The sequence below is a fragment of the Pinus tabuliformis genome, chromosome 5_1 (assembly GCF_031772625.1).
Source record: "Pinus tabuliformis cultivar Carrire ecotype Pingquan chromosome 5_1, CPIR1, whole genome shotgun sequence".
In the NCBI taxonomy this organism is placed as follows: Eukaryota; Viridiplantae; Streptophyta; class Pinopsida; order Pinales; family Pinaceae; genus Pinus; species Pinus tabuliformis.
In genome coordinates this window covers 29486142-29511837 of record NC_142305.1, presented here as the reverse complement: position 1 = coordinate 29511837, position 25696 = coordinate 29486142, and the positions used below count along the sequence as shown (strand labels likewise).

The following is a 25696-nucleotide window of genomic DNA, read 5'->3' as shown; positions in this document are numbered from 1 at the left end:
CACAGAAATCTTCTCTCCTTTTTGGATGATTATCAAGGATATGTTTTGATATATAGGGTCTTCACATATGGATTTTGTTACAGCACAATCTTGTTATATGCCCAGATTTTCTAGCATCTGCAAGTCTACAGCTATTATCTTCAGCATTCTCAGGATCAAAATGTTTTGGCTTTTTATGTATCAGCTCATTATATTTTCTTAATATAATATATGATGATTTTCTCTCTGAAAAAAAAAACTTGGAAGTTGAATAGAGGTGTATAAGATCAGGAATAATTGAGACACGACAATGGCGACATGTGGTTATGGGTTGGCTCATCCTCTGCTTTATAACAAAGCTGCAGACACAGTGGAAAACTCCACGTCTATTGTCACTACCTCCATGGCTACCAACTGTAAGATGGCGAAGCCTCTTTTAAATTCTTCCACTGCCTCCTCTAGAATACTGGTGATTGGAGCCACAGGTTACATTGGCCCCTTCGTTGCTCAAGCAGCTGTGACCACGGTCATCCAACTTATTGCCTTATGCGTCCATCCACTGCTTCTGACCCCGCCGAAGCGCAGCGCGTCCGAGAATTAAAGGACTCCGGCGTCCACATTCTTTATGTATATGATGTTTTCTCGATTTCGCTACAGTGTTTTTTTTCTTTTTCTTACATTGTTACCCTATTAAGTTTTTTTGTATCGTCAATCATAGGGTACTATATAAAAAATATGTAGCTGGGTTATGGTTTAATTCATGCGCCTGCCTGCAGGGATCTTTAAGTGACCACGACTTTTTAGTAAATTCGATTAAGGACGTCCACATCGTGATATCCACCCTGGGCGGTTCAAAAATCACAGAGCAGCTGAAGCTTGTGGAGGCCATTAAGAAAGTGGGAACAGTTAAGGTCAGTGTAGTGATCGTCTAATTTATGACAAAAAAGAAAGAATCGGGTGAAATTGAATTATTTCTTTGTTTATATATATATATATATATATACATTCATTCCTTTCAATTAGGTAAGTATCTGGAATGAGTGGTTGCGTTTTTTTATATATATATATATATATATATATATATATATATATAAGAAGTATGTGGAATGAGTGGTCTTTTGCGTTGACATGTATATATATATATATATAATTTTAAAATAGATTAAATAAATATAAATTATATTTTTATTTTGAGTGATATTTTAAATAAAATTATATAACGATTATATTAAACATGGTATTTAGTTATTTTAAATATATTTTTTTTATTTTACTATATTTAATAATAGTAAAATTAATTTAATTTTTAAAGTTTTTAAGTTATAATTATTTTAATATCTCAGTTTGATAATATTTGTCGCAACACTGACTTTCATAGCCTTTTAGGGTATCAAAATTATAGTGAGCTCGGGAGGCTTCTCTCCAAGCTCTTTGAGCATAGGAATAAAATCTTAAATCAAACTAAATAATTTGTCTCTGATAGACCAAAGTTTGAAGTTTGGTCCCAATGGACGTTAACCATCATAATCATCATCATCATCATCATCATCATGATTAACAAATCTTGTAACCTTTCATATCAAGAAAGTTAAGGTAGGCAGTTGCCTAACCCTATCTACCTCCCTGATTATGAATTCTCCAAGGAAAAGGACTCAAGAGGGGAGAGAGGATACTTGAGAGAACATAGGAGAAAAGGGAGAGGATCTGTGTTGAGAAGTTAGGCGGAAAAGCAGCTAAGTCTGGTGGTGACCAAATAGTGGATGCACTGTTGAGAAAGCTTGCAAGAAGTTATTAATCTTGCAGGCAAGCTCGGGGGAGACTTGTACCTGAAAGTAAGTCTCAAGGTTGGGAGGATTAAAATCTGTTATATACAGAGGTGATTTCTACAGTTGGACTCTTTTTCTTTCCTTACTAATCTCAGGCAAGTAGAACAATTTTGAGGAACCTCTGTTAATTACAAATTAATAGAGTAAATGTTTGAATTCTGGAAAAATTACCGTGGTTACAATTTTGAGGAACCTCTGTTAATTACAAATTAATAGAGTAAATGTTTAAATTCTGGAAAAATTACTGTGGTTATAGGAAAAGCTTGAAATTTAGCATGTCGATTAATCTTACCCTCAAAACATGGAGTAGTTTCTTTCATAAATTACGATAGAAAAAGCTGCTAGTTTAGGCATAAATGAAAACTTTAGAACAACCTTAAAAAAGAAACGAACAACTTAGAACGAAAAAGATTTTCTAAATAAACCACAATTACAAAGAAAATATACATATATAATTGACTGACAATGTAAGGAATGTAATATGTTACTGCTATAAACCAAACCATATATTTGTTTATAGAGAAAGTCAAGCCGAGGCCTAATTCACTATCATCTCATAATTTATGTATGCATGCATGTTGAGTCACTGCTAGAAAACCTCTAAATGTATAACATTGCGACTCATCTTAATAACAATGAAACTCGTAAAATAAGTAAAGGCCAACAAAGAAAAAAAAACTGGATAATAACGATACCCGTAGGACTTGAAATGAATGTAGGCTAGGAAGGGACCTAGCTCTAAGCTTTCTGCCTGCAAATAACAACCTAGATTTCATATTGAAGATCTCTAAAACAAAGAATAAACAGTTGAAAACTTCCGAAGGGGATAAATATGAACAGAGCCGAATAGTGCCTTATTTAGCGAAAACAAAAAATAAAGCAAGAGATACAGGCATTGCCTATTCAACATAAACAATAACCAGAACAAATCATTAACTCATAGCTTATATATATATATATATATATATATATATATATATATAGGATAACCCTGAAGGACTTTCTGAAATATTCATTGTTATACAAAAGATTTCCAGAGTCAATGAGCTCATTAAAACAAATACTAGATGAAAATTCTAGAGCTATTAATACATATAAAATAAGAATGATGTCAATAACATTATAGACTTTCGGATGAACTCCCAAAAAGATGTTGGATAAACCCCAAGGCCATAATCATTGCCCGAAGGAACAATGAGGCTATCCTTAAAACCCAAAATACACATATACAGTATGAACATATAATTTCAACAACCAGTATTCAGGAGTAGAGCCCTTTCGTGCAGGTATTGACCGCACACCAAAGTAACAGACCAACTCTCTGTTGCAAAGCAGAAAACCCCAAACGAGGAGACCATCAGGACAAGCCTGTATGCCTCTAACCAGAAAATAGATGTCGTAAGCAAAATGGTGAACATACCCAAGGACTCATAAAGGAGTTGAGTGTGTAGAACTCAGAGGAACTAGTGGAACCCATCTCGGAAAGCCTCTGAGAATGCTGGGACCTCACTTGAAGACCTATACATAACACCAAAAAGAGAAATCCATCAAGTAATAATATTTCAGCTACAAACAAGTAAGTTCAAGCATTATGATGAATGAAATGATGAATACCTGTAGGGGAAGCGAATAGGCGGAAGCTCCATCTATTTCGTAACCCTGCTGAAGCCATGGAGGAATCTCCATAGTCCTAATCTCTCAGGGACGAAACCTTGTTTCTTAGAACCCAGAAAACCAAGAGCAAAAGACTGAGACAGTAGAAATGAGACGAGACCTCCGTAAAACCCCAACAAAGATTTCAGATGGATCATCGATCATTGGATTGGAGTAATGGCTGGATCACCATCCAAACAATGAAGGGAACGAGGCAGGAGGGACAGCTGGAGCATGCATGGCGACGAGACCTGCTCCTGCCACACCTCGTAGCAGAGCAATTAAATGTTTTATTAAATCCACAATGAATGAAAATACTCTAAATACATTTGCATTTGCATTGAAAAATATGCTCAGTAAAGACTTAGTACGAGATCTAAATACGAATATATGCTTTGTACTGCATAGTAGTAAACTAGCCATAAACATTAACGATTGAATAAACATGCAAGTCAATATTTGAATGCCTTCACCCTCATTATAAGGATTGAGGTGAATATGTAATAATTTATTTATTTTTACTATGGTTATGTTAAAAGTATATGGAGATGTGACAAGTGGTATCAGAGCCAAGGTTACCAAACTGAGGCCTCTCAATATATATATATATATAAGAAAAACTAATGACTGATAGTGTTTTTGTATCTCAGTAAAAGAAGCAGGAGCAACTACCATGAGAGGGACATATAACACTCCACACGGAAACATGACATGCTTAGGACCTACAACTTTCCTAGAAACTGACCCAGAAGTATGGGTGCAGTTGGGAGAAGAACCCGTAGTGCCAATCCTACAATATTGGAGACTGTGCAAGAATTAAAAAGTGAGATGGCCCGATTACGAGCTGACAATGAAAGGTTAATGTTAGAATAGGAGAAGATTATGAAAAAAATTTCAGATAAGCAAAACTAGCGCCAGCCGATGCCCAACCCAGAACACGGGCACATGATTGGAGAGCAAGAATATAAGGAAGAGTATGAGGAAACAAAAGGAGGGGAAGAAAATCAAGAGGAAAAGTCAGATAATGCCTCAGAGTATAAAACGAAAAAAGACAAAGGACAAAGCTACAAGGAGAATTCAGGAAGATAAAGCCACCCCTCTTTGACGGAGAACAAGAAGAGGCAGCAGAGGCTTGGCTCATTAATATGAATAAATACTTCCAGCTATATGAATATGATCACAATCTAAAGGCTCGCCTGGCCATTTTCTAGCTGCAAGGGAAAGCCACCCTATGGTGGGAGGAGGTAAAGATTGTGCGAGGGGTGGATGAACAAAGTATAACATGGGAAAAGTTTCAAAGATATTTTAAAGAGAGATATCTAACTGAACGTTTCTACGACGAGAAAGAAAAAGAATTTCATGAGCTACGTTTAGGACAGCTAACAATGGATGAGTTCATCACCAAATTTACCTCCTTACTCCGATATGTTCCTTATATATGGGAAGAAAAGGAAAAAGTGTAGTGATTTATCAGTAGTTTACTGCTATACATGAAAGAATGTATTGAGTTCGACAATTCGAAAACAATGGACGAGGTCATCCAAAAGGCCTCAATTTGGTATCAACAAAGTAAACAGAAAGGAGAAGTGTTGGGAAAGAAATGGATTGATAAAAAGGGCAATAAGTTTTCTGTTGGTAATAAAGGGAACAAGAACAGTAACAACAGAGGACCTCCTAGAGGTCAGATAAACAGGAATCCACAGAAAAATTAGTCTAGATTTTGACCTCCCAGTGAACCCAAATCTAATGAGAAATCAGGAAGAACTAAAGTTGAAGTAGCAACAAGACCCCCAGTACAATGTTGGGGGTGTGGAGGGCCTCATTACATTAAGAACTGTCCTAACCGCAGGGGTGCTGAATAGATTTCATAGATTCAGGAGGCATCCATAGTAGGAGATGTAGCCAGGAGTATTCCAAAGATCAATGCTGCCCTTGACGATCATCAGGCAGAATACCAGCCAACTATGGTGGAATTCGAAGGTAAAATCTTTGATCATGTTATATCTGTTTTAATTGACCTTGGAGCTACATTGAGTTATGTTAGTCCTAAAATAGTTGAGCAGTGTGGTTTACAAGCTGTCAAGTTTAAAAACCCCTGGTTAGTACAGCTACCAATAAGGGCAAGGAGACGTGTTTTCACTAAAGTCAACAACTGTCCTTTAGAAATAGCAGGACAACCTTTGGTGGCAAATCTAAACATATTACTTATAAGGTTATATGATGTTCTAATAGGCATGGACTAGCTAGAAATGTACTGGTCCCTTATAAACTATAAAAAAAAAGCTATCTGTTATATGGATGAGCAAGGAAACAAACAAGAGATTCAAAGCATTTTGAGACCATTAAAATTACAACCAATAACCGCCTCTCAACTAGAAAAATGCATCAGAAAAGGGTGCCAGATTTACGTGATTCAGGTGGGGTACGCCAACTCAAAGGATAAATCTGTGTCCTTGGAAAGTATCCCTGTAATACAAAATTTTCCAGATGTATTTCCTGAAGAAATTCCAGGGTTACCTCCAAAAAGAGACATAGATTTCACCATTGAACTAATACCAAGAGCAGCCCCGGTGTCTCGAGCTCCTTATCATATGAGTATACCAGAACTGACAGAATTGAAAATGCAATTACAGGAGTTATTGGATAAAAATTATATTCATCCAAGTGTCTCACCTTGGGGAGCCCCCATACTATTTGTCAAAAAGAAGGACGGGACCCTACGGATGTGTATGGATTATCGTCAGCTAAACAAGATGACCATTAAGAACAAGTACCCTTTACCTCGCATCGACGAACTATTTGATCAAGTGAAGGGAGCAACAATGTTTTCAAAGATTGATCTACGGTCAGGATACCATCAGATCTGAATCAAGGAGGAAGACATAGCTAAGATGGCCTTTAGGACCCGCTATGGACATTACGAGTTCATGGTGTTACCCTTCGGGCTAACCAATGCCCCTGCAACTTTTATGTGTCTAATGAACAATATATTTCATCAATACTTGGATAAATTTGTATTAATATTTATTGATGACATACTGATTTATTCCCGAAATATTGAGGAACATAAAGAGAACTTAAGGATAGTGCTGCAGACTCTCAGGGAACACCAAGCAAGTGTGATTTCTTTAAAGAGAAGATTCAATATTTAGGCCACATCATTACCAAAGATGGAATTGTTGTAGACCCAGAAAAGATAAAGACCATAATGGAATGGCTAGTACCAAGAGACGTGGTGGATATAAGGTATTTCATGGGATTGGCAGGGTATTACAGATGATTTGTTGAAGGATTTTCCAGAGTGGCCTATCCTATTACCTCCCTACAAAAGAAGGGAAAAATCTTTAAATGGACAGCCAAATGCCAATAGAGCTTTGAACAACTCAAGAATTTACTAACCACTGCACCAATTCTAAGCATAGAAGATCCAGGAAAGGACTATGTGGTGTGTACAGACACTAGCAAGGAAGGGGTAGGTGGTGTTTTAATTCAAGAAGGTAGGGTAATTACCTATGAATCTAGGAAATTGAAGGAGCATGAACATAAATACTCAGCTTATGACTTAGAATTAACAGTTGTTATTCATGCACTAAAAATGTGGCGGCATTACTTGATGGGTAAGAAATTCCTTCTAATGAATGACCATCATAACCTGACTAATTATTTTAAGCAACCCACTCTGAATGCCAGGCAAGCTAGGTGGGTAGACTTTCTAAGTGGTTTTGATTTCGAAATCAAACACTTGAAAGGAAAGGAGAATCGGGTAGTTGATGCCTTAAGTCGAAAGGTACATTGTCTTTATGAAATTTCTTACAGTGAGGTGTGAACCACGTTCAATGAACTAATCAAAGAAGCAACCGAACAAGATCCAGAATACTAGTTTTTAGGACAGCAAGCTCAAATTACGAACAACCATGAATATCAGCTAGGATATGAAATAAATCCTGTAGGTATGTTGATTTATAAAAAGAGATTATATGTGCCTAACCAAAACAACATTAAGGATTTGATTTTAGATGAATATCATAAGAGCCCCTATGCAGGGTACCCGGGTTACCAAAAATTAATTACTGCACTCCGCAAGGAATACTACTGGCCAAGTATGAAAAAGAATGTAGCAGAATATTTAACTCGCTGCTTGGAATGTCAACAAGTAAAAATAGAACACCAACATCTTGCTGGATTACTGCATCCATTACCAATTCCAGAATGGAAATGGGAGACTATCTCCCTCGACTTCATCATGGGGTTACCTAGATCTAAAAAGAAAAATGATTCCATAATGGTAGTAGTGGACAAACTAAGCAAATCAACTCATTTCATACTAGTGTAGTCCACATACAGGGCAGTACAGATTGCCAACATATTCATGCAGAATATTTTCAGATTACATGGGCTACCAAAGACTATAATTTCTGATCGGGATGTGAAATTTACATCAGCCTTCTAGAAAGCTTTGTTTGAAGGTTTAGGTACACAGTTAAACTTCAGCACCACCTATCACCCTCAGATGGACGGGAAGACAGAGCGGGTGAATCAAGTGGTAGAGGACATGCTACGAACTTATGTGATGCAGCAACCCTCAAAATGGGAAGATTACTTACATCTGGTCAAATTTGCTTACGCTATCATACTTCCTTACAAATGAGCCCATTTGAAGTTTTGTATGGGCATAAATGCCGCACACCATCCAGTTGGGGAGGACCCGAGGACAAGTTAATGTTGGGACCCGAAATGTTGCAGGAAATGGAAGAAATGGTTAAGAAGGTTCGTTCCAATTTAAGGGCCACTCAAGATCGACAAAAGAACTTCGCCGATCGAAAAAGGAGTTTTCGAGAATTCCAAGTAGGGGATCATGTGTATGTGAGGGTACGCGCCAAGAGGAGTACCTTACAATGGAGTGGTTGTGCTAAATTAGCACCCCGCTTTTGTGGTCCATTCCAAATTTTGGCACAGGTGGGGCCAGTGGCTTACCAACTAGCCTTGCCCAACCATATTCTAATACACAATGTTTTCCATGTATCCATACTAAAAAGATATGTTTACGATCCTAAACATATAATCAGTTGGCAGGATATTCAGGTAACAAAATTTTCTCTAAGCAAGCCAAATAAGAAAGTTATAAAGATAACAACTAACAAAATTTCTTTGTCTATGCAAGTCGAACCTCTGGTTATACTCGATCAGAGAGAAGTAACGTTGCAGAAACGAGTTGTCACCCAGGTTAAATTGAAATGGCAACACTATGGGCTAGATGTGGCCACCTAGGAGGATGAGAAGCTCATGAAAGAAGCTTTTCCAGGTCTGTTTTCAGCAGAAAAACATTGAGACGATGTTTGATTTTAGGGGGAAGATGTGATGTCCCCAAAAAACTGTAATTATTTTTATTTACTGCAGTAAAAACAAACTGAATTTTATGGATACAGTTTTGAATTTAGTATTAAATTTGAAAATTATAAAGGAAACTATTCTTTTTTTGGTGTTAACAAATCTTGTAACTTTTCATATCAAGAAAGTTAAGGTAGGAAGTTGCCTAACCCTAACTACCTCCCTGATTATGAATTCTCCAAGGAAAATGACTCATGAGGGGAGAGAGGATACTTGAGAGAATGAATGAGAAAAGGGAGAGAATCCATGTTGAAAACTCAGGCGAAAAAGAAGCTAAGTCTGGCAGTGACCAGATAGCGAATGCACTATAGAGAAAGCTTGCAAGAAGATATTAATCTTGCAGGCAAGCTCGGGGGGAGACTTGTACTTGAAAGTAAGTCTCAAGGTTGGGAGGATTAAAATCTGTTATATACAGAGGTGATTTCTACAGTTGGACTCTTTTTCTTTCTTTACTAATCTCAGGTAAGTAAAACAATTTTGAGGAACCTCTATTAATTATAAATTAATAGAGTAAATGTTTAAATTCTGGAAAAATTACTGTGGTTATAGGAAAAGCTTGAAATTTAGCATGTCGATTAATCTTACCCTGAAAACAGGGAGTAGTTTCTTTCATAAATTATGGTAGAAAAAGCTGCTAGTTCAGGCATAAATGCAAACTGTAGAACAACCTTAGAAAAGAAACGAACTACTTAGAACGAAAAAGATTTTCTAAATAAACCAGGATTACGAAGACAATCTGTAGATACATATATAATTGACTAACAAAGTAAGGAATGTAATATGTTACTGCTATAAACCAAACCATATATTTGTTTACAGAGAAAGTCTGGCTGAGGCCTAATTCACTATCATCTCATAATTTATGTATGCATGCATGTTGAGTCACTGTTAGAAAATCTGCTAATGTATAACATTGCGGCTCATCTTAATAACAACGAAACTTAGGAGTTTCGTAAAATAAGAAAAGGCCAATAAAGAAAAAAAAATGGGATAATAACCAGACCTGTAGGACTTGAAACAATTGTAGGCTAGGAAGGGACCCAACTCTAAGCCTTCTGCCTGCAAATAACAACCTAGATTTCATATTGAAGATCTCTAAAATAGAGAATTAACAGTTGAAAACTTCCAAAGGGGATAAGTATGAATAGAGCTGAATAGTGCCTTATTTAGCGAAAACAAAAAAATAAAGCGAGAGATACAGGCGTTTCCTATTCAACATAAACAATAACTAGAACAAAGCATTAACTATATATATATATATATATATATATATATATATATATATATATCAAGATGGGATAACCCTAAAGGACTTTCTGAAATATTCATTTTATACAAAAGATTTCCAGAGTCAATGAGCTCATTAAAACAAATACTGGATGAAAATTCCAGAGCTATTAATACATATAAAATAAGAATGTTGTCAATAACATTATAGACTTTTGGATGAACTCCCAAAAAGATGTTGGATGAACCCCAAGGCCATAATCATTTCCCGAAGTAACAACGAGGATATCCTTAAAACCCAAAATACACATATAAGTATGAACATATAATTTCCACAACCAGTATTCACGAGTAGAGCCCTTTCATGCAGGTATTGACCGCACTTCAACTCTCAGTTGAAAAGTAGAAAAACCCAAACGAGGAGACCATCAGGACAAGCCTGTATGCCTCTAACCAGACAATAGATGCCGCAAGCAAAATGGTGAACATACTTGAGGACTCATAAAGGAGTTGAGTGTGCAGAACTCAGAGGAACCGGTGGAACCCATCTCAGAAAGCCTTTGAAAATGCCGAGACCTCACCTGAAGACCTGCACACACCACCAAAAAGAGAAACCCATTAGGAAATAGCATTGCAGCTACAAACAAGTAAGTTCAAGTGTTATGATGAATGAAATGATGAATACCTGTAGGGGCAACAAATAGGTAGAAGCTCCATCTATTTCGTAACCCCATTGAAGCCATGGAGGAATCTCCATAGTCCTAATCGCTCAGAGATGAAACCATATTTCTTAGAAGACAAAAAACCAATAGAAAAAGACTGAGACAATAGAAATGAGATGAGACCTCCGCAAAACCCCAACAAAGATTTCAGATGGATCGTCGATCATCGGATTGGAGTAATGGCCATATCACCATCCAGACATCAAAGGGAACAAGGCAGGAGGGACAGCTAGAGTGTGCATCGCGATGAGATCTACTCCCGCCACACCTCATAGTAGAGAAACTAAATGTTTTATTAAATCCACAATGAATGAAAATACTCTGAATACGTTTGCATTTACATTGAAAAATATGCTCAGTAAAGACTTAGTACCAGATCTAAATATGAATATATGGTTTGTATCATATAGTAGTAAACCAACCATAAACATTAATGGTTGAATAAACATGCAAGTTGATATTTGAATGCCTTCACCCTCGTTATAAGGATTGAGGTGAATATGTAATAATTACTATGGTTATGTTAAAAGTATATGGAGATGTGACATAACCATTCTCACATTTAAATATAAATTATAGGGTTTCTAAAAATTTGAATTAATTATTAATAATTATTAAGTGAATGATAGGGATTTAATGTTAAATAGAAATTATAGGGTTTCCAAAATTTTTAATTAATTATTAATAATTATTAAGTGAATGATAAGGATTTAATGTTAAATATAAATTATAGGGTTTCTAAAATTTTTAATTAATTATTAATAATTATTAAGTGAATGATAGGGATTTAATGTTAGGTGAATATTCTCATAATATTAAGTTAAGATAGAAGGTTGAGATTTATCTCAAAGGTACTTATGTCCCTTTTTATTCTTAATTTAATTAAAAAAATCTTGTTTACAAGTGTCATTCAATTTTTATTTCTGGCATTTAACTCTTATTGTTTATTGTTACTTTACTATGGTTTTATCTATATATATATATAAGGTACTTATGTCCCTTTTTATTTTTAATTTAATTAAAAAATATTTTTTGCAAGTGTCATTCAAATTTTATTTATGGCATTTAACTCTTATTGTTGGCTATTTACAGTTGGTATGGCTCTATCAACAGTCATACTACCCTCTTAAGCAAGTCTTATGCCTCTGCTATCCATGTCAAACTCCAAGAAAGAGAGAAAGTCTTTATAAATGTGTTTATCTCTGGGTATGCAGGTTCTCTCAAACCTTGCCTGCGGGTACACACCTATTGTTCATGAGGTCTGCGTCCAAGGACGCTCTGTATGTAAAGGGACAGGTGCGTCCCCCTGTAAAGGATAGAATGCGCAAGTTTCATCTTTAAAAAGTTACTTGTGGTCATTTCTAGAGCATTCTAGAAGGTTGTTCGACGTGTATTGGGCGCCTCCAGATGGTTCATGCACTCCTATCAAAGAGGAACTTATCCCATCAATAAGGGAGCTATCCCACCCAAAGAGGGGATTATCCCATTGATGGTGGACCTGATTAACCTCCTCTTGAGCACTATAAATACAGGCATTGGGCCAGAAGGAGGGGAGGTTGAAAGCTATATATTTCTAAGGGTAAATGCTGCAGGAATTAGGACTCCCATTTAGAAGCTTGTGAGGAGAGATTGCCATCTTTGCTTGTTCTATTTGGAAGTGGGTGAGCTTTGTCAAAGTAAAGGAAGACTCTTGTGGACCCTGGAAGGAGCTTGCACAACACCAAGGCTCAGGTTGTAATGGTTCCTTTTGATTACCTTTAATGCAAATTGGTCCATTCTTCTCAATAACTTGTTGTTTATGGGTTATTTCATGTACTCCTTGGTCTATATGTTGAATATGCTTTGTTTTATGTTATAATCAGGTGCTATTTAATTGTTTGACTGTTGGTGATTGCAGGTTTTGGAGAAAAGGAGGAGCTCATCCAGATCAACAAAGCTTGGACTTCTACAACAGCGTTTGGACAAAGGTAAGAACAAAACACTTGATTTCTCATATCATAATGCATGTTTAGAGAAGGATAGCTCCAGTTTGTTTTGTTTGTCATTAGAATGTCTTAGACTTCTAGGAAGGTCGGTTGTGTCTGCACTCTTGACTGATTCCGTGTGACAAATTTGCGACTCCACTGGGGATTCCATTGATGAGAAAAATCTTTTCCTTTGTGTGAACTTTGCTTTGAGAAAATTGGTTTATTTTTCTGGTTTTGGCTCTGTGATTCTGTCCCTGGGTGGGTTAGCTTAGGATTAGTTTTATTTTGGTTTTTCTTGAGTTTTTCAGTAGGACGCACCCTCTGAGTGCTGCACAGTGCGTCCCTGGACGCACTTTTTCTGTGTGCACAGAGCGGGCCCGCACCTGTGCTAACGGGTTGCCTGCGTCCCCTGCCAAAATTTGAGAAAATTTCATTTTTTACATTTTTCCTCTTAGATTTTGCTTTTTCTTAGTTTTTACTGCCCAGATCCATTAGTCTCCTGTCAAAAATCTTCACCTGAACTTGTTTCATTAGCATTCTTGCTCTAAGCTTTCATCAATTGGGTGTTTTGAGTCTCTTTCTTGAGAAATTCTTGATTTATTTTCCTTTGGTCATTACTTGGAGGTTTCTCTCAGTCTTTTCACAATTTTGCATCTTTTTGCCTTTGTTTTTGCAAAAAAAACTCCCCCTCATTCGCCGGGGGGGGCTAAATTGTGTATAAGTGTTAATCACCTTTGAGTATTTTTATTTTTGATCTTTGGAACTCTCACCCAATTTTCTCGACTTGCACTTGATTGGTTCTTAGATCACATTAGAATCATCTTGTGTTTGAGGATTCTCTTGCATAGATCACATTTGCATAATTAGAATTCTCACTTTCAGAATATGAATGAAAAATGTGCATAGATTACATTTGCATACTTTTCAAGTGAATTGTGCTTCGATTACCATTGCATAGTTTACATTCTGAAAAATCAATCGTAGATTTAGATCAGCTTTCTTTGATTTGAATTTACACAAAAATAAAAATAAAAAAATTGGTTTGGAATTGATTTGCATTAGTTTTTCTTGATAAAATTAGTGCATTAGAGAATCTGTTATATTTTCTCTTAGTGATCAATTTTTGCATTGTTGGAAGTGAATGGAAACTCTCTTCTTACTTTAGTTAGGATTCATCGAATTGAAAGGATTGCATTATCATATTCGATTGCATTCAATTGAGTCGAGTCATAACACCATTGGTTTCGTATCCATTTACCCATTTGAGTAAAAACAGCCTTAATAACACAGCGCTTAATTAAAATTCATCTAGTAATTTTTACATTTCTAGGGCTCTGATACACCAACATAGCTTAGGCTAGTGTCTTGGAGTAGGAGAGTAATTAACTCTCCAAGACAGCAAAACCAAACAAGTAGCTTATCTTGTGGTAGGATAAATCCAACTGTTTCATTTGTACTCTGGGAAAGCTCCTCTTAAAGGAGAAGCACGAGCTCGTGTGCGAACCAGTGAGGGGATCAATCCTCCCTCGTTGGGAACGACGCCAGACACGCACGTATTACAAACAGTAAACCTCGGATTAACCATTGTCGAGGAGCCAGGGGTCACTTGTCGGTAAACCTTGGATTATTGTCAGGGAGCCGGCAAGGGGATTGAGCTTGATACTCTGCCCTTGCGTGCTGTCGGAGTGTAGACTATTCCCCCAGGTGCATTTGTTGCTGTTGGTAACCTTAGTGACCATTATCTTAGGACTCTACCCAAGGTGACGGTGGAGGGAAGATCCCACTGTACCTGGAGCAGACGTCGGTTATACTCACTTGGATTTTCTGGGGGGTTCACTTCACTCGAGACGGTTAAAGTGGAGGAACTTGGTCCAGTCTATTCATTAAGTAGGTTGCCGGGGTAACTGTTCCACCCACTATTTCTGTACTGGATTCTGCGAGGTTGGGCTTCATCACCAACTAGTGTTTTCGGTCCGGAGAGCTTACTGTTTGTGTGTGGTTTGACTCCTAGATTTGATAGCGCGTGTTAATTTGTTTGTTTTTACTTTTAGAGACCATAGGTGTGAATTGTGAATTTTAATTTTTAGGTGTGAACTGTGAATTGTTAATTTTAGTTATAAATTGTTAATAAAATTCACTGAAGTTGAATATAATGGCAAATGTTCCGGAATTTATCAACCTAGGAACCCCTCCTAATGAGAATCCTAGTACTTTTCCTTACTTTGGAAATGTTGGTCCTCCTTATATGGCTACTTTGTCATTACCTGGATTTACAATAGGTTTACCGATATGGTTATTTTCAACTTCGTTGGCCCAAAATACTCCAATTGTTCCATCTCAACCAGATGCTTCACCTCAACAGAGTTCACCATCTCAACATCACCAACCTTCTGTTGACCCTTTACCTTCTTCGCCTAATTTTTCTTCCTCCATTTCTTCCTCTTCGCCTGGTAAAAGCCTTGATGCTAGTAACCAGGAGGCTAAGAAGAAGAAGAAAGGGAAGAAGAAGAAGAAGAAGAAGAAGCAAGATAAGAAATAAGTCAACCAACCAACCATGGCTATAAGTGTTAGTTGTGTTGAGGAAAATTCCGACATGCACCGTAAACCCAAATACCCTTGCAGGCTTTGTAAGGGTGACCACTTCCTTGTCAATTGTCCTGGTATTCCAAAGGTCTTGGAAGTATGGTCAAAAAAATCTCATCAACTTTCCATTGAAACATCAACCAGTGATAGTCAGGTTCCTGGGAAAAAGGGTAAAGTTAGGTTTCCTTGTAAGTTATGCAAAGGGAGTCATCAAACTCACATTTGCCCTCACATGGATGAAGCCTCAAAATTGTTGGAAAAACTTACTATTCCACAGCAAGAATTTCCAACTGGTTACCGTAAACTTTCTCCAAACCTACCATCAACTGACGGAGTGATTGATCTAATTTCAAGTACAGTCGATCACACTCTTCCATTGGAGAGTGAAACTCATGTCACTCAGGTTGATGATCCATTAGTTGATCAAGTGGTCGATTCAATTTCAGATTCGGTCGATCCCACTTTCCATTTAGAGAGTGAACTTCATACCGCTCAGGTTCTTCTTGTTACATCAGATTCTTCTACGCCGGGGGGCATTTCACCTGTTTCTATAGAACCCCCTCCAAGCACTGAGGTCTTTTCCTTTGATTGGAATAGACTGACAGAACCTCGTCTTCCTTCCTCCATCCCTTTCCAAATCATTGTCAAGGCTGGTGGTAGGGACATACATCGTACTCAGGTAGATGAAGGTGCTTCTGTTAGTATATTATCCTCAACTGTTTGGAAAGCTTTGGGTTCCCCTCAGCTTGCGCCTATTACGCAGAATCTGAAAGCTTTTAACAGAACCATTAGTGAACCTTTAGGGATCCTTCCTAAGTTTTCTATTACCTTGGAAGGTAAAACTGTCTGTATTGATCTTATGGTAGTTCGAGGTCCCTTGGATTTCAATTTACTCCTTGGGCGAGACTATGTTTATGCAATGAAAGCTGTCGTATCGACACTCTTTCACGTGATGTCTTTCCCTCACAATGGCAGTATTGTGACTGTAGACCAGCTCTCGTTCCCTAGTCTTGTTTCAACTACCAATAATATGACAGCCCTAAATGTTCCTGATTCTCAAGTGGTATCTACCCTGCCACGGGTTAATTATGTGGCAACTGGTCCCATGTTTTCAGTTACCGATGTAAGTGAGCCTCTCACTGTTTGCTCATCTTCTGTTGATTTACATCCGGTAATTGACATGGAAAACTCTATGGGATTACTTGAACACGATGTTCTTATCCCTTTTGAGTCCCTTGACATGTGTTCCTTCCAGAGAAGTGTTCTTCCTTCTGATGAAGACCTTTTGGAAGCCATGATCAAGGTGTGTCCATTGACATGTCTTTCTTCCAGTTGGAAGCCATGATCAATGTAACGAGGATAGTTTTTTCCTATATCAACCTCGTTAAAAAATGAAATAGGCTGTAACGAGGAAAGTTCCTTTTACTGTGTCAACCTCGTTAAAAAATGAATCAGTGTGTATGAGGATAGTTTTTTCCTGTATCAACCTCGTTAAAAAATGAAACAGGCTAGCATGAGGATAGTTCTTTTACTGAGTCAACCTCATTAAAAAATGAATCAGCTAGATTTTAGGATATGTAGTTAGATTGTAGAAAGTAGGGTTATGAGGATAGTTCCTGTTACTGAGTCAACCTCGTTAAAAAATGAATCAGGTATGAGGATAGTTCTTTTCTTGTGTCAACCTCCTTAAAAATGAAACAACTCCCTTTTTCAAGTTAAATATTGAAAGTAAACCTTCATTCCATCCATCTGGTTGAATGCAATGAAGCCTGGGGGGCATGCACCTCGCTTTGCATCATTATACTGGGGGCATGCGAACTTTTTGAGCATAGTTCCTTGTCTTGTGTCAAGCTCATTAAAAAATGAAACGAGGGTAGGTTAAGTCGGTAGATTGTAGAGAGTAGTCATGAGCATAGTTCCTTGTCTTGTGTCAAGCTCATTAAAAAATGAATCAAGGATTTTAGAGCACAGTTCCTTGTCTTGTGTCAAGCTCGTTAAAAAATGAATCAAGGTTTTTAAAGTAACGTTTTTTGTTAGGTAGATTGTAGAAAGTAGTTATGAGCATAGTTCCTTATCTTGTGTCAAGCTCGTTTAAAAAATGAAACAAGCGTTTTGAGGATAGTTCTTTTCCTGTGTCAACCTCACTAAAAAATGAAACAACTCCCACAAGTCTTTCCAAGATCTGGAAAGTAAAGCTTCATTCCATCCACCTCATTGAATGCAATGAAGCTTGGGGGGCATGTACCTCATTTTGCGTCATTATGCTGGGGGCATGTGAACTTATAACAAGCATAGTTTTTCGTTTCAAGCTTGCATAAACATGAAACCGGATCCGAGCATAGTTCTTTTCCTGTGTCAAGCTCATTAAAAAATGAAACAAATCCTCCTCTAATTAAGTCGAGAGTTTGACTAGACCTCATAGATGTTAGGTTGTATGTTTAGGTTAGTTATTTCAGTGTTTTGTATAATTTTCTTACAGTTTTAGGTCGAGTCTTTCAAATGATCTCGTAACTCAACCTTCATTTCATCCAACTGGTTGAATGAAATGAAGCTGGGGGGCATGCGCTCTAGCAATTATGCTTAGGGGGCATCAAGCACAGTTTTCTCTCTGTTTCAAGCTTGTGTAAAAATGAAACTACTTTGAAGCATAGTTTTTGTCTGTTTCAAGCTTTTGTAAAAATGAAACCTATCTCGAGTCAATTTCAGTTATTTTCAAGACTCGTTAAACTCATGAAAATACCGAGATTATTTTGCTATCTTTCATTCTCGTAAAACAAATGAAAATGCCGAGTTCTTTCCGTCTTTTCCTGCTCGTAAATTAAATTGAAAGTCGGCCATATGAGTACATTTTTATCATTTTTTCGAACTCATTAAAACATACGAAAAAGTGAAAACCATGAGTACATTTTTATCATTTTTTCGAACTCGTTAAAACTTACGAAAAAGTGACACCTTAGAGTCATCTTTTAAGCCCTTTTCTGACTCCTAAAACATGAAAAGATTGCCGAGCGTTTCTTTTACACTCGTTAAAACGGAATTAAAAGACGGTCCCCTTATAGCTCTTTTCTGACCGTAAAATCAGGAAAAGATTGTCGGGTTTTTGTCGTTTCAAACTCGATACGGAAATAAAACGACGTGTCCTTGATCGCTTTTTACTTTTCAGGTCAGTGGCACTAATTATGAAAGTACTCCTTGGTCGCAAGATCAAGCGGTTCCCCCAGGTATTATTTTATACTTTTTCGGGCTTGAGGGACACAAATCTACGAAAAAGTTCAACTTGGAGTCTTCTTAAGTTTTTCAGACTCTCTAAAATTGAAAAACGCCGAGTTTCTCTTATACTGGGCTCGTTAAACATTTCACAGTAAAGGACCTGTTCAATTACAAACGGGAACGAACCACTCCTTCCTAGGGTTCGAATCAAAACTAGGTTGGACTCATCCGAAGGATGAGCTTATAATCAAGCATATGTTATCCTCCTCAAGCTTGTTAAAAATAAAGAGGTACTTACCAGAAATGGTGGGGGAAAAGAGAGAAGAATGAGCCTATTTGTTACCTTTTGTCTCAGAAGAAGCTTTACTACCACTCTTGAACACGACACTTTTCATTCACCTGGGTTGGGAAATTCTTTACCTCACAGTTGATCAAACCACTTTGAAAGTCTTCAGCCGGGTTCCGGGGATTAACTTTGAGTTATTTAGCACCAAACCATCTGTCGTGTCGTTATGTGTTCAAGAGGTCTGCAAACAAAACTTTCATCTGCAAAATACTTGTCATCCATTTGACCATCCCTGAGTCAGTCCTTACAGCAACATTTCTTCAACTTGAACAATGATTTCGTGTTGTGGGCTTGCCTGCAACGGGTCACTTTCTATCGACATCAGCACATTATCTAGAGAGATGACTTAGAAATCGTCAGTGCCTTGAAGTCTGCATGCATCAATGGCAGATTTCTTTCCTTTGACGTCAGTTTACATCATTGACTTTCGATCGAAGGATTCCGTGAAATGTTCGACATCAACTCATTCATTCACATCTCATGGATTGTACTGGGTACTTTGAGAACCATTGACATTACTGGTGGTCTCTCTCACGCTTGTTAATAGTTCACATCATCGACTGGTAATCAAGTGGTTTCTACCATGTTCGACATCGACTCATTTATTCGCATGGCTAGAATCGTACCAATTCGAGAAGTAGGAATGAAGACCCTGGATCAAATCTTTACCATCCAGGCTGCGAGGAGTTTTGTATTCATTATCTAAGTAGACTAACCATAAACAGATGGCTGCGCCCATACTGTGTCTACAAAAGTCTATGAATATGATGTACTGCAAAATCATTCCTGTATCAGAGTAGTTAGTCTGTTAGTTAAAGTTTTAATCTGAGTATGGGAATGCCTACCTCAGTGATGATATAATCTTATACATGTATTTTGTGTTGAAAATTGCAGGTTCTGACCGGGCTCTCCACGGGATAATCCTTGAAATGATAAAGCGCTTCACCCTTCCTAGATAATACAAAACCCTAATCTATTCCAGGCTTCGCACTTTAGGGGGCAATCTGTTACACTAAAAAATGTCACCATGGCTATTTACAGTTGGTATGGCTCTATCAACAGTCATACTACCCTCTTAAGCAAGTCTTATGCCTCTGCTATCCATGTCAAACTCCAAGAAAGAGAGAAAGTCTTTATAAATGTGTTTATCTCTGGGTACGCAGGTTCTCTCAAACCTTGCCTGCGGGTACGCACCTATTGTTCATGAGGTCTGCGTCCAAGGACGCTCTGTATGTAAAGGGACAGGTGCGTCCCCCTGTAAAGGTTAGAATGCGCAAGTTTCATCTTTAAAAAGTTACTTGTGGTCATTTCTAGAGCATTCTAGAAGGTTGTTCGACGTGTATTGGGCGCCTCCAGATGGTTCATGCACTCCTATCAAAGAGGAACTTATCCCATCAATAAGGGAGCTATCCCACCCAAAGAGGGGATTATCCCATTGATGGTGGACCTGATTAACCTCCTCTTGAGCACTATAAATACAAGCATTGGGCCAGAAGGAGGGGAGGTTGAAAGCTATACATTTCTAAGGGTGAATGCTGCAGGAATTAGGACTCCCATTTAGAAGCTTGTGAGGAGAGATTGCCATCTTTGCTTATTCTATTTGGAAGTGGGTGAGCTTTGTCAAGGTAAAGGAAGACTCTTGTGGACCCTGGAAGGAGCTTGCACAACACCAAGGCTCAGGTTGTAATGGTTCCTTTTGATTACCTTTAATGCAAATTGGTCCATTCTTCTCAATAACTTGTTGTTTATGGGTTATTTCATGTACTCCTTGGTCTATATGTTGAATATGCTTTGTTTTATGTTATAATCAGGTGCTATTTAATTGTTTGACTGTTGGTGATTGCAGGTTTTGGAGAAAAGGAGGAGCTCATCCAGATCAACAAAGCTTGGACTTCTACAACAGCGTTTGGACAAAGGTAAGAACGAAACACTTGATTTCTCATATCATAATGCATGTTTAGAGAAGGATAGCTCCAGTTTGTTTTGTTTGTCATTAGAATGTCTTAGACTTCTAGGAAGGTCGGTTGTGTCTGCACTCTTGACTGATTCCGTGTGACACAAGCACAAACTCAATAACATAGGAGACCGTAGACTTCCAAAGCTAGCTTTAAATTCTAGCCAAAACCACCTAAGGCTCAAATGAGGTTGGTATAAAGACACCAAGGCCTGGTTAAACCATTGGGAGATCGACAAGAATGTTGCATTGCAAAACATTAATAACATTAAAAATATTGTGACTTCTAAGTTCAAGAAAAAATGTGGTGTGAGAAAGATCTAGAAGCTAAAGGAAAATTAAGATATTATAAGGAGGTCATCAGCCCCACCCTAAAAGATCAAAAGTTTCTCTCTGTTTTAACTAGTTCAAAGAAGAAAATTAATATAGCCAAGATTAGAACGAACTCTCATTGGGCAGTTCCTAAAACACCATGGATGGAAAGGATCTGCCATCTCTGTGAGAATATGAACATCGATGATGAAAATCACTTCCTCTTAGAGTGCCCCACGTACAACCACATTAGATCTCAGTTTCATAATCTTTCTTTGTTGCAATACTAACCTGCATAGCCTTTTACGATGTCAAAATTATAGTGAGCTCAGGAGGCTTCTCTCCAAGCCTTTTGAGCATAGGAATAAAATCTTAAATCAAACTAAATAATTCATTTCTTTAGGATAGGAATAAAATCTTAAATCAAACTAAATAATTCGTTTCTTTAGGTCCCATAGACCAAAATTTAGTATTAGTGGACATTAACCACCACCACCACCATCATCATCATATATATGATTTATTACGAGTATATAAAATAATAATATATAGATCTAAGATTTATTACATGCAAAGAAGTATAATTTTTTCTTAAATTCTATACTCCAAAAATAAAAATAAAAATAATAATCCAATTTATAATATTATAATTTTTTTATTAATAAAATTATAAGCAATTTCTTTAAAATCATAATATATCTAATACATTAAAAAATAATAATAATAATAATATACCTAATACATTAAAAAAATCTTAATAATAATAATATACCTAATACATCAAAAAAAAATCTTAGTAATAATAATATGGGTAGTCATAGTATTTCAAAAATTGTATAATAATAATAATAATATACCTAATACATTAAAAAAATCTTAATAATAATAATATACCTAATACATCAAAAAAAAAAATCTTAATAATAATAATATGGGTAGTCATAGTATTTCAAAAATTGTCTTTAAATTTAGTTAAATAAAAAGACTTAATAAATAAATTAGATTTTTTTTTCTAAATAATGTTTAGATAATTATTTTTTAATATATTAAAAAATACAGTTTAAAATGATTATGTATACATAAGCATGACAATGTTTACATAATTATGTTTAAACTTGTCATTGACTGTTATCTTGTCATATGTTATGAAATTGGTAGATAATGTTGTTATGATGGTCTAATATTTAGTTTGATTTAAGTGTTTGGATTTTTTTTATTTAATTTTATTTAAAATATGTGATATTGATTTAATTACTGCATTTAAAAAAAAAGCAAACGAAAGAAAACAGTGTAATGTATATATGAAGGCTCTTTGTTAAAAACCATTCAGACCAATATTAGCCATTCTCGTTGTTGATTGGAGTATGGATACAATTTATTATTAGAATATTGAATGTTGTTCTACTAGCCAGCTGCAGAATCTCAAATATTTTACTTTTTCTTTCCTTAAAATGGCCGAAAAGATAGCTTGCTCATCCGTACATTGGTTCATGCAGAGGTTTCTTCCCTCGGAATTTGGGCATGACCTCGACAAAGCTGAGCCAGTGGAGCCTGGACTGACGTTTTACAAGGAAAAGAGAAAAATTAGGCTGCCAACATCCCTTTCACTTACATCTGCTGCAACTCCATAGCCGGTTGGCCTTATTTTTATCACACTCATCCTTCTGAGATTCCTCCTCCCTCAGAACAGTTCGAAATCTATGGGGATGGAAACATCAAAGGTAAAACGCATTCATCACTCTCTTTACTCAATTTAATTTTATAAATATTGAGAAAATAGGTGCTACATATAAATTATTTTTAATTTGATTTTAGATTTTTAAAATATTTTTGAATTTAATTAGGACTTTGTTGAATCAGATTCCTAAATATTCGAAAATCAATTATACTAATCACAATTCTAATCCTTCTATAATAAATAATAAATATGTTCATAAAGCTTACCTCGTTACTGGGGCTGACATTGGCAAATACACAATCAAGAGCGTGGATGATAAACGCACTTTAAACAAAACCGTCCACTTCAGACCTCCCAAGAATTTTCTGACGCTCAACGAACTTGCAGCCATATGGGAGACGAAGATTGGAAAGACTCTGCCAAGAGTCTGCATCTCTGAACAAGATTTGCTGGCAATGGCAAAAGGTATTATTCGCATATACAAGCGCTCATATATATATATATATATACATATATTTCATTCACTTAACGTTGATAATATGGTTATGTCACCACACGAGCATTACATAAAATGAGAATCTTTCTGACTCGAATGGGTCAGATGCTTAGTTGAAAGAATAAATTTGACTTGAACTGCTTGTAGTAGGTAGAGTAACCGCGTTGAATGCGATGGACCTGCTGGTAGTTGGTACGGCGAGGAATGTTCGTTGAATATTTTCTAATATTGGTAGGGTTAAGGAGTAATGTTTGTTGAATGTTTTCTAATATTAGTAGGGGTGAGGACTAGGGTTACAAGTGGATAAGTTTAATTTTTTGTTGTACTTGGCAAGCCTTGGTCTAGAATCATAAATTTACCTTGCGTGCTTATCGTAGGTACAGGAGCGCTGAATAATTGTTTCTGGTAACACGTCAGAGTGTGGTCCGTCGTGTTTGTTTTATTTTATTGTGTGTATAAAAAGAATTACTTTTTAATTATTGTGGGTTGGTTCAGTGAATTACTTTCCAGAGAGCATCGTGGCTTCTCTGACGCATGACATCTTCATCAATGGCTGCCAATACAATTTCGAAATCGACGGACCACAGGATGTGGAGGTCTGCGAACTTTATCCACATGTTGAGTACACCACTGTAGATGAGTTCTTCAACAGCTATCTCTCAACACTATATGTTGCCTCGGTTCATCACGGTTTAAGAAAGTGGCATATAGTCAGTAATAGAATGTGCTCTTGAATCCACAAGACATATTTCAGATCCTAAATCCCCAATATATGGTTATCCATTGTATGTTGTATTTTTTTAAGTAAGAAAAAAACATTTGTTTTTAGATGTCAAGTAAAAACAGTACATATAACAGATATTGAATATATTTAATAACGTCCAAGTTCTTCCTTGTGATGTCACCGATATAGGACCATATTTTCAACGTTACTTATGACCATTTTAAGTTATTTGCCTATGCCCAGAGGTAGATAAAACAGAAAAATTTTGTACCAAAATATGTTCATTTGTTCACCATCTGGGTGTATCAAAAAACAAAATATTTGCAGTGTTTCAACATTACTTATGACCATTCTAAGTTATTTCCCTACTGTCCAGAGGTAGATAAAACAGGAAACAGGAAAATTTTGTACCAAAATATGTTCATTTTGTTCACCATATGGGTGTATCAAAAAACAAAAAACAACGAAATATTTGTAGTGTTAGAGCTCATAAAAATGTCGTTGTTATCCAGGAAGTGGAAATATCCCCGCTTCTCCTCTGTTGCTTTCTATTTTTATTTTAATATGCATCCAGCATCTTATAGTCTCATCTTGGACATATAGTCTCATCTTTTACATGTGGTCCACATTTTGATTATATTTCTGTTATTTTAATATGCATCTCGTCCACAGCATCGTATAGTCTCACTTTGGACATGTGGTCCGCATTTTGATTATATTCTTGTCCAATATGCTGCATCCTTGAGTTTGTGAAAGATGCCCAAAGATATTCAATCTCACTGAGCCATCCATGTCTCATTGGTTGATATATTTTGGTGCTGTTCCTATGATGATCTGAGAATCTCCAAAAATGTGGATGCTGGGAATGTTCAGAAAAGATGAAAACCAAAGTAGGCCCCATAGGGCCATCGCTTCCGCCTTCACATTAGTGTCCCCTGCCCTAATGGACCCAGAATTCTTGTTCCTCTGTTATTATGATACAAAAACCACACCCACAAATGAATCTCTAAAAATGTGGATGGTAGGAATGTTTAGAAAAGATGAAAAACAAAACAGACCCCATAATGCCATAGCTTCAGCTTTCATATTAGTGCCCCTGCCAGTGCCACAACAAACCCAGAATTCTTGTTTCTTTGTTATTATGATGCAAAAACCACACCCACAAATGCCCCTTTGGACCGCACCATAAAAAAATTAGCTGGATACACAATCCCACGGCCAGTCCTCCTGCTAATAATTTTCTTAGGGCAATTGTCTTGTACATTTCCAACAGAATACCAATTAATAATTTTAATAATTTTCTTAAGGCTATTGCCTTGTACATTTCCAACATAATACCATATAATAATTATATACGATCCATCACCTAAACATCATATTTCCAACCGAATACCATCTAATAATTTTCTTAGAGTCATTGTCTTGTACATTTCCAACAGAATACCATTTAATAATTTTCTTAGGGCCATTATCTAGTACATTTCCAACAAAATACCATCTAATAATACGATCCATCACCTGAACATCATTTTCCTCCCTATAAATTTTTGTTTGCTCCACTAACTCAAACAATCATTAATATTATCGTATTGTTTGTATAAAAAACCAATATAATCAGCAATATAACACGT

The 25696-nt window shown here is 36.6% G+C and overlaps 1 pseudogene; it reads left to right on the top strand.

Annotated features, from left to right (window-relative positions):
- The first annotated feature begins 289 nt into the window (after nt 1-289).
- LOC149163351 (phenylcoumaran benzylic ether reductase IRL1-like) lies at nt 290-24075 on the top strand (annotated as a pseudogene).
- The last annotated feature ends 1621 nt before the right edge of the window (nt 24076-25696 follow it).